The following is an 8300-nucleotide window of genomic DNA, read 5'->3' on the forward strand; positions in this document are numbered from 1 at the left end:
AGATACATTTAAACTAAAAGTACACAAAGGTTGACCATGCTGTTTAACTCTATGAGTGAAATAATGTAACGTAATGTAAGTTTAATACCCATGTCAATAGGCATTGCTCTAATATTATATTAATAAATAATTAAAATATTTTCAGGTTTTGTATCTTTTACTTAAGAGCCATTTTAAGCTGTGGAGCTTAAAGATTTACACTGGAATGTGACATTTAGACGATTTTTGCAAGAACTGGTATGGGTAGCTTAACATTCCAGCGACATGCAGAGTGCAAATTAAACAAAATAATGTAATAATCCCAAAGACAGACGTCCCCTGAGTGAAAAATAAGCCTGGAATAATGGACAAGCTTGTTCTAAAAATGGCTGCTGTCATCTTTGTGTGCCTTACGACCTTATTTAAATTCTCCACAGCTTCCTTTTGGAAAGAATGTCATGCACACACTAATTCATGCGTAAATCTGTGAGAAAATTACACAGATGTTTTTTGTTGCAACGAACACATGCTCCGCCATCTGCGGTTGTGTCTGCTTAAAGTATTACAGTGTAATCATAAAAGAAATATCATCACAGTTCATACAGTGATTTCAAAATAAGCCTCTTTAGATCAAGTTTGATCTGGAAGCAGGTTCACGCCAAGTTACACTTGCACTAACTTTTGTGGTTCATATGCTTTCAGTTTACTGAACAAACTAATTCACATAAAGGCTATGATGACTGTACATTATCCCCTGCCGCGTTACCAAATAAATAAAGATGAAAAATATACATACCGTTGAATACAACTACAAGCCTAACAACGGTGCAAAAAATATTACACTATTCTGAAAACTTCTTCAAAATTGCAAAAACAATCACTAATGGAATCATTCAGGGATGTAAATCATGCAATTCCTTATGATTCCCATATACTCATATTGAGCATTACAAGCTGATGTGTCTGAATTTGCATTCACAGTATGGCTGAAGAGTGAATGCAATTTCTTGGCTGGATTATGACTGACAGACAGGAATGAGTGGCACACATCTTATCTTCATTTCACTGGCAAGGAAGAGCTGCTGACACACTGGATTTTGCAAATGAGCCACTGATACATTCCTAATCTGTTTTTTTTTTTTTTTTTGCTTAATTCGAGTCGGGCTCGGCCGGGTGCAGCAGATAATGGCAAATTGTAGACGTTCTTAATAGACTTACAGAGTTTTGATTTCAGGGAATTCTTTAACGCAGTCTTTCGCATCGGCCTCCAAAGAGAATCACGTGTGAGGAAGGTTAAAAAACAATGAATCTAGATGCTCATGGCACAATCTAAAACCATCACAGACACCCCGAATAATTGAATTACAATTAAACATGCTAATCATTGTGATTATGCTAATTTCAACATCTAAATGAGGGCTGTCATTGTAATTATGTCCATTTTGTGAGGCATTTTATGAGTCTGTTTCCTTGGGACGGTTGCACATAGTTGCATGCAAAGATAATCAATCTAATCTAATCACAAGAATGATATATGTTGGGAGCAGCTGGGAAGATTTTATATAAGCCACTGAATTTAAATGCAAATGGGACAAATCGGTGCAAAACAAAAAGGTGTATGAGTCAGATAATAAGGCAGTTTATTTCCTCCTGGAACTGTGCACTGTGCTGGGCGAGAAATGAAACTATTGTTTCCTTTGTCATCGCCATCATTTCACAGGCTTCAAATTAAATCCTCCTCCCTGTTTTTCCTCTGCTGTTTAAAAGAGGATAAATGGAGGAAAGTTTCTCAGAAAAAAATAGATGTATTCTTAATTATCCACACATGAAAAAAGTTTTTTTGTTCTTTTTCTACACTTCTGCAGCATATTCTAGCCACTTACTGTACTAATATATGTACCTTAATATGTAACACTGCAAATTTCAATCCGCTTCGTATTGTTACAATCTCGGAAGTATATGTAAAAGAACAATGTTAACTCGTTCTCCAAAAACGCCTCGTTCTCTTATTCTCCGCCGGATAGTGCACTTTTGTGAGCTTCAGGGCTTTTGTGAAAACTAGAGATTAAACTTCTGCATTTTTGTATGCCAGCCCAAGAGTCGGATCAACAGAGGGTTATTAACAGAACAGTTATTGTAAGGGTAGGTTCATCACTGAAAATTGTATCGTACTATACAGTGTGTCAACTCTTTAAACAACATTATGGTAGCTTTCTTATCTGTATGCGACAGCGTTTTGCTTCAGGGGTTGGGCGGAGCTGACAGAACGTTAGTTTCTTTCAGTTTTCTCCCTCCTTTGGTCTAAAACACTGTGTTAGTATCATACAGTTTGAAATGTTTACTACAAACACAGAGGTTTTTCAGATTTCCCGTCGCAGTGTTCTCTCCATATTTTCATACGTTCTCTTGATTATTTTCAGCCTTTAGCCACTGCCTAACCCTAGTGAAAAAAACCTATGCCAAAATGTATTGAAAATACATTTATTTCATACTAAGTATACAACAAATTCATTAACATATTTTGACATATTGCTTGAGACTGATATAAAAATTATAATTAAACTTTATTTGGAGTTCTTAATATTAAGCATCACATGTTTATTAGAGAGGATAGAATGATCAGTGAATAATTTAAATGAAAGATATTTAAATTGTGCCTAAAGTATTCTTGCAATAGTTCCAATTTAGCACAATCAAATATACTTATATCTTTAGTTGATTATTATTATTTTATATTTTAAACATGAGGGAAGAACAAAACGCTAAACTTGGTAAAGGTATTTATCTGACAAAATTATTTGGCAAAAAAGGCAAACTATAGCTAAAGGTTTTATTTTACTATACAATAAATACCCGCATAATTTAGCATGTTTCAGTGCGTTATCACAAATAAAACAATTGTTAAAAAAATGTTAAGCTTTTCCCATAAGGTCCACTTATGTTTTATATTGTGCCAGAACAGTTTTCATGACACATGCTTTTAGAAAAAAAACGAATTTGCATATTAAGTGGACAACAGCAATTATAACTGATAATGTTAACTGATAATGATTTTTTTTCTTGTTTTATGCACACATTTTTGTGAGGTTTGTTTAAAACAAGAAAAAAAGTACAATTTGCCAATGGGATAAAACAATTCAGTATCTAGTAAAAACTAAATTTGTTTCCCAAATAAATTAATTTTGTTTGAGGATAATTAGTTATTTTAATTGGAAAGTCAGAAATAGAGATTAAGATATATATATATATATATATATATATATATATATATATATATATATATATATATATATATATATATATATATATATATATATATATATATATTTCACTGATTCTTGGGAATTTGGCTAAAACAGGTTTTAATTTTGAAAATAAAAAGTTAGTAAAATTACAAAATCTGAAGATATATTATTATTGACCAAGGTCTTGGCTGTTCAGCAATATATCGGTGCAACCTCCTCATTTTGTATTTTTTTCATAAAATAGGCGTTTTTTCCAGTTATTACTTTGTTTTTGTCAACACCGTCAGACACAATAAAAAGCAAATCATTTTTTATTTATTTGGTCTAATATGTATTTAGAGTTTTTAAATCATTATCTGGCATTCTTAGTACACATATTTGCTGTTAAGTGTTAAATATTCACTTTTTTTCATGTTTTATACTGTTTCACGTGTACTCCTTTAAAAGATCTAACATCATACAACGTTTACTTTAAGCCTAAATAGAAAAAGTTATGTTTTTTTATTTAACAAACATATTTTTTGTATTAAAAGATACCATTACTTTAATAACTCAACAGCACTGAAGAAACATATTGTAAGCATATTCATTTAAAACAAATAAAACTCCCTCTGACGGTGGTGACTTTAGAACTGAGGGTGGTGACACTAATCTGACGGTGGTGACAGTGGCCTCATTACAACATACAATTCCAAAATTTATACAACTCAAGTCAATGGCTTCTTGCTTAACAACTTTATTTAACTATTTGGTCCAAAAAATAACAATCCTGAGCACTGTGATAAACATTTAGCCTGCCTACTCCGAGTTGGATCGTGTATGGCCTGATCCACCGGACTGTTTGGGGGAGTTTCTAGGTGATCTGAGCCCTTTCTCTTACGTTCTCTTGATACTTTTTGTCTATGTTTCCAAGCCTTTCTCTGACTTCTCTTTTCCCTTTCATTCAAGTCATTGCTATTTTTTTAGCTTCCCTTCCTCCACCCTCTTCTTCCATCTTTGCCTTTCCGTTCTGAGGTATTCCTCCTTTAAAGGAGAACTTGGCAACTTTTTTAACTTAATAAAACTGTCTAGAAATAATTTGGATGGTTAAACAACCTATTCTGGTGATATTGGTGACTTTCCCCGCTCCCCCCAGCGTTCCCATGCGGAAAACCAACCTTGCAACTTGGGGACTACCGTCCCGGCAAGATAGAAATTGGAAGTCTTGTGAGAAGCGAGAAACACGAACTAGTAGGTGGTAGTAGGTGCACTATGTGCATCCCAAATGACGTAAGCCAAATGAACATGGCATAATAGTGAATTGAGAGATAGGGATGGTTACCAATGGTTACTGTATATCGCAGTTAGGTCCGGTATAATTACACTGAACAAAATTATAAACGCAACACTTTTGTTTTTGCCCCCATTTTTCATGAGCTGAACTCAAAGATCTCAGACTTTTTCTATGTACACAAAAAGCCTATTTCTCTCAAATATTGTTCACAAATCTGTCTAAATCTGTGTTAGTGAGCACTTCTCCTTTGCCGAGATAATCCATCCACCTCACAGGTGTGGCATATCATGATGCTGATTAGACAGCATTATTATTGCACAGGTGTGCCTTAGGCTGGCCACAATAAAAGGCCACTCTAAAATGCAGTTTCATCACACAGCACATTCCAACAGATGTCGCAAGTTTTGAGGGATGCCTCATACCAATTGGCATGCTGACTGCAGGAATGTCCAGCAGAGCTGTTTCCCGTGAATTTAATGTTCATTTCTCTACCATAAGCAGTCTCCAAAGGCGTTTCAGAGAAACTCGTGTTCGTGAGGATGTTCATGGATATCCACGAACATCCTCACTCTCACTCGTGCTATATTGCTTAATAGTAGCATGCGGTGTAGGCCTGTATGGAAGAAATATAGGGAGAATTACATAAATACAAATATAAAACAGGTTAATGAAACATTACAGGCCATATTGGTATTTATTGTGATCAACAATTTTTGTCACCACCGTCAGACTGTACGTCACCACCGTCAGACAGAAAACCTGATGGTGGTGACGTATGACGGTGGTGACAAAATCTACTCTTTCACATGATATGCATGAGTTGTTCACATTAGCCATCTTTTTTTCCCTCTGTTGCTATCTACTTCAGACCTCTTCTTAAAAAGTATACATTTATGTCATAATCTAATCTAATATTGTTTTATACAAAAGAGACGGTGTTGACATGTTATGGTTGTGACAGTAGCAGTGTCCAAAAATATGAACAAGTCTAAGAGAAATTAGCAAACTTACAGGAGCTTGAGTGATCTTGAAGCATGCAGAACAGTTGAAGGTTTGAAAATGGGGTCCCCGGGAATTAAGTTGACCTTGTAGTTGCCTGATTTTATTGCTTTTTATAAATATCTGACGGTGGTGACGAATATGTGGGACACATTTTGAGCAACCACAAAATAATTGTAATATGTATTAAAAACTACAAACAGTGAGGTTTGAACAATATTTACTATGTACTCTTTCATGTGGTAAAGATATTTTTCAATTTAATTATTACGTTTTGTTTTTTTAATCAAGTTGAAATGATTATCTCCTATCCGAGGACAACTGATTTTGTAGGCAATGGGCCAGCATATAATCATTAAATTAATACAAATTAAAAATAAACCTATAAAATAACCTTACATATGTGCAAAGGACCCCCTGATTAGAACCTTGATTCTTTTTATACATGAAAATGTTATTAATTTCCAACAGAATTAGCACTTTTCTTCGTGGGACATGTTTTATCCAAATTCCCAAGAATCAGTGATATATATATATATATATATATATATATATATATATATATATATATATATATATATATATATATTAGGGTGCATCAAAAAACACAATTCTTGAATTTTGATATGGCTGGGTGCTAAAAGTGTTCCAATATATGTAGAAACAACACATGCAAAATATTTTTCCAGTACATGATGATTTAGGGGTGCCACCGCACATCTGTTTTTGTTGGATAAAGTGGTCAACAGTGCTCAATGGTCACAATGGAGATCTGAGGTAAACAATACTACAGCTCAAGAAAACTGAGGTGATCTTTCTGTTTGAGGTGATCTTTCTGTGTTGGGTATGTATTACTATCATATCTGTAGTTGTGTCTTTGTATACTTATTTATCATAAGTCATTTAAGTCATATTTATAGGTATTTGGTGCTCATTACATCTAGCTAACATTAGCTAGCAACAGTTTGCTAACCACAGTTAGCTATCTATGTTAGCTTAGCTATTAAGCTTAACATCAACAGTATTCTAGAGTGGAAAATGTCATATTCAGAGTATACAGTGGGGAGAACAAGTATTTGATACACTGCCGATTTTGCAGGTTTTCCTACTTACAAAGCATGTAGTGGTCTGTAATTTTTATCATAGGTACATTTTAACTATGAGAGACGGTATCTAAAACAAAAATCCAGAAAATCACATTGTATGATTTTTAAATAATTAATTTGCATTTTATTGCATGACATAAGTATTTGATCAACTACCAACCAGTAAGAATTCTGGCTCTCACAGACCTGTTAGTTTTTCTTTAAGAACCCCTCCTGTTCTCCACTCATTACCTGTATTAACTGTACCTGTTTGAACTCGTTACCTGTGTAAAAGACACCTGTCCACACACTCCAACCTCTCCACAATGGCCAAGACCAGAGAGCTGCGTAAGGACATCAGGGATAAAACTGTAGACCTGCACAAGGCTGGGATGAGCTACAGGACAATAGGCACGCAGCTTGGTGAGGAGGCAACAACTGTTGGCGCAATTATTAGAAAATGGAAGAAGTTCAAGATGACGGTCAATCTCTCTCGGTCTGGGGCACCATGCAAGATCTCACCTCGTGGGGCATCAATGATCATGAGGAAGGTGAGGGATCAGCCCAGAACTACACGGCAGGACCTGGTCAATGACCTGAAGAGAGCTGGGACCCAAAGTCTCAAAGAACACCATTAGTAACACACTATGCCGTCATGGATTAAAATCCTGCAGCGCACGCAAGGTCCCCCTGCTCAAGCCAGCACATGTCCAGGGCCATCTGAAGTTTGCCAATGCCCATCTGAAAATAGAGCTTTTTGGTCTAAACAACCCCAAGAACACCATCCCAACCGTGTAGCATGAGATGGAAACATCATTCTTTGGGGATGCTTTTCTGCAAAGGGGACAGGACGACTGCACCGTATTGAGGGGAGGATGGATGGGGCCATGTATCGCGAGATCTTGGCCAACAACCTCCTTCCCTCAGTAAGTGCATTGAAGATAGGTTGTGGCTAGGTCTTCCAGCATGACAACGACCCGAAACACACAGCCAGGGCAACTAAGGAGTGTCTCCGTAAGAAGCATCTCAAGGTCCTGGAGTGGCCTAGCCAGTCTCCAGACTTAAAACCAATAGAAAATCTTTGGAGGGAGCTTAATGTCCGTATTGCCCAGCGACAGCCCCGAAACCTGAAGGATCTGGAGAAGGTCTGTATGGAGGAGTGGGCCAGAATCCCTGCAGTGTGTGCAAACCTGGTCAAGAACTACAGGAAACGTATGATCTCTGTAATTGCAAACAAAGGTTTCTGTACCAAAAATTAAGTTCTGCTTTTCTGATGTATCAAATAATTATGTCATGCAATAAAATGCAAATTAATTAAAAATCATACAATGTGATTTTCTGGATTTTTGTTTTAGATTCTGTCACTCACAGTTGAAGAGTACCTAAATTACAGACTTCTAGATGCTTTGTAAGTGGGAAAACCTGAAAAATCTGCAGTGTATCAAATACTTGTTCTCCCCACTGTAGATTTCTTGTGTGTATTGAGAGTAGCATTGTAGTTGTTACAGTAAATTAACAGGGTAAGGCCACGTGAAAATGTCCCATTGACCTCCATTCATTTTGTCTATAGGACAAATGAATGGAGAATCTTGAAAGTTGAATTCTTTCTGAGAAATGCCCAAGTTGCCCAAAGGGCAAACAAACAACTTTTACTTTGATAACCATATAGAACATGTTACTGTATAAAAGTTCACTGTACTCAACATTTCCAGGTCAACC

The sequence above is a fragment of the Scardinius erythrophthalmus genome, assembly GCF_964197995.2.
Source record: "Scardinius erythrophthalmus genome assembly, chromosome: 11".
NCBI lineage: Eukaryota > Metazoa > Chordata > Actinopteri > Cypriniformes > Leuciscidae > Scardinius > Scardinius erythrophthalmus.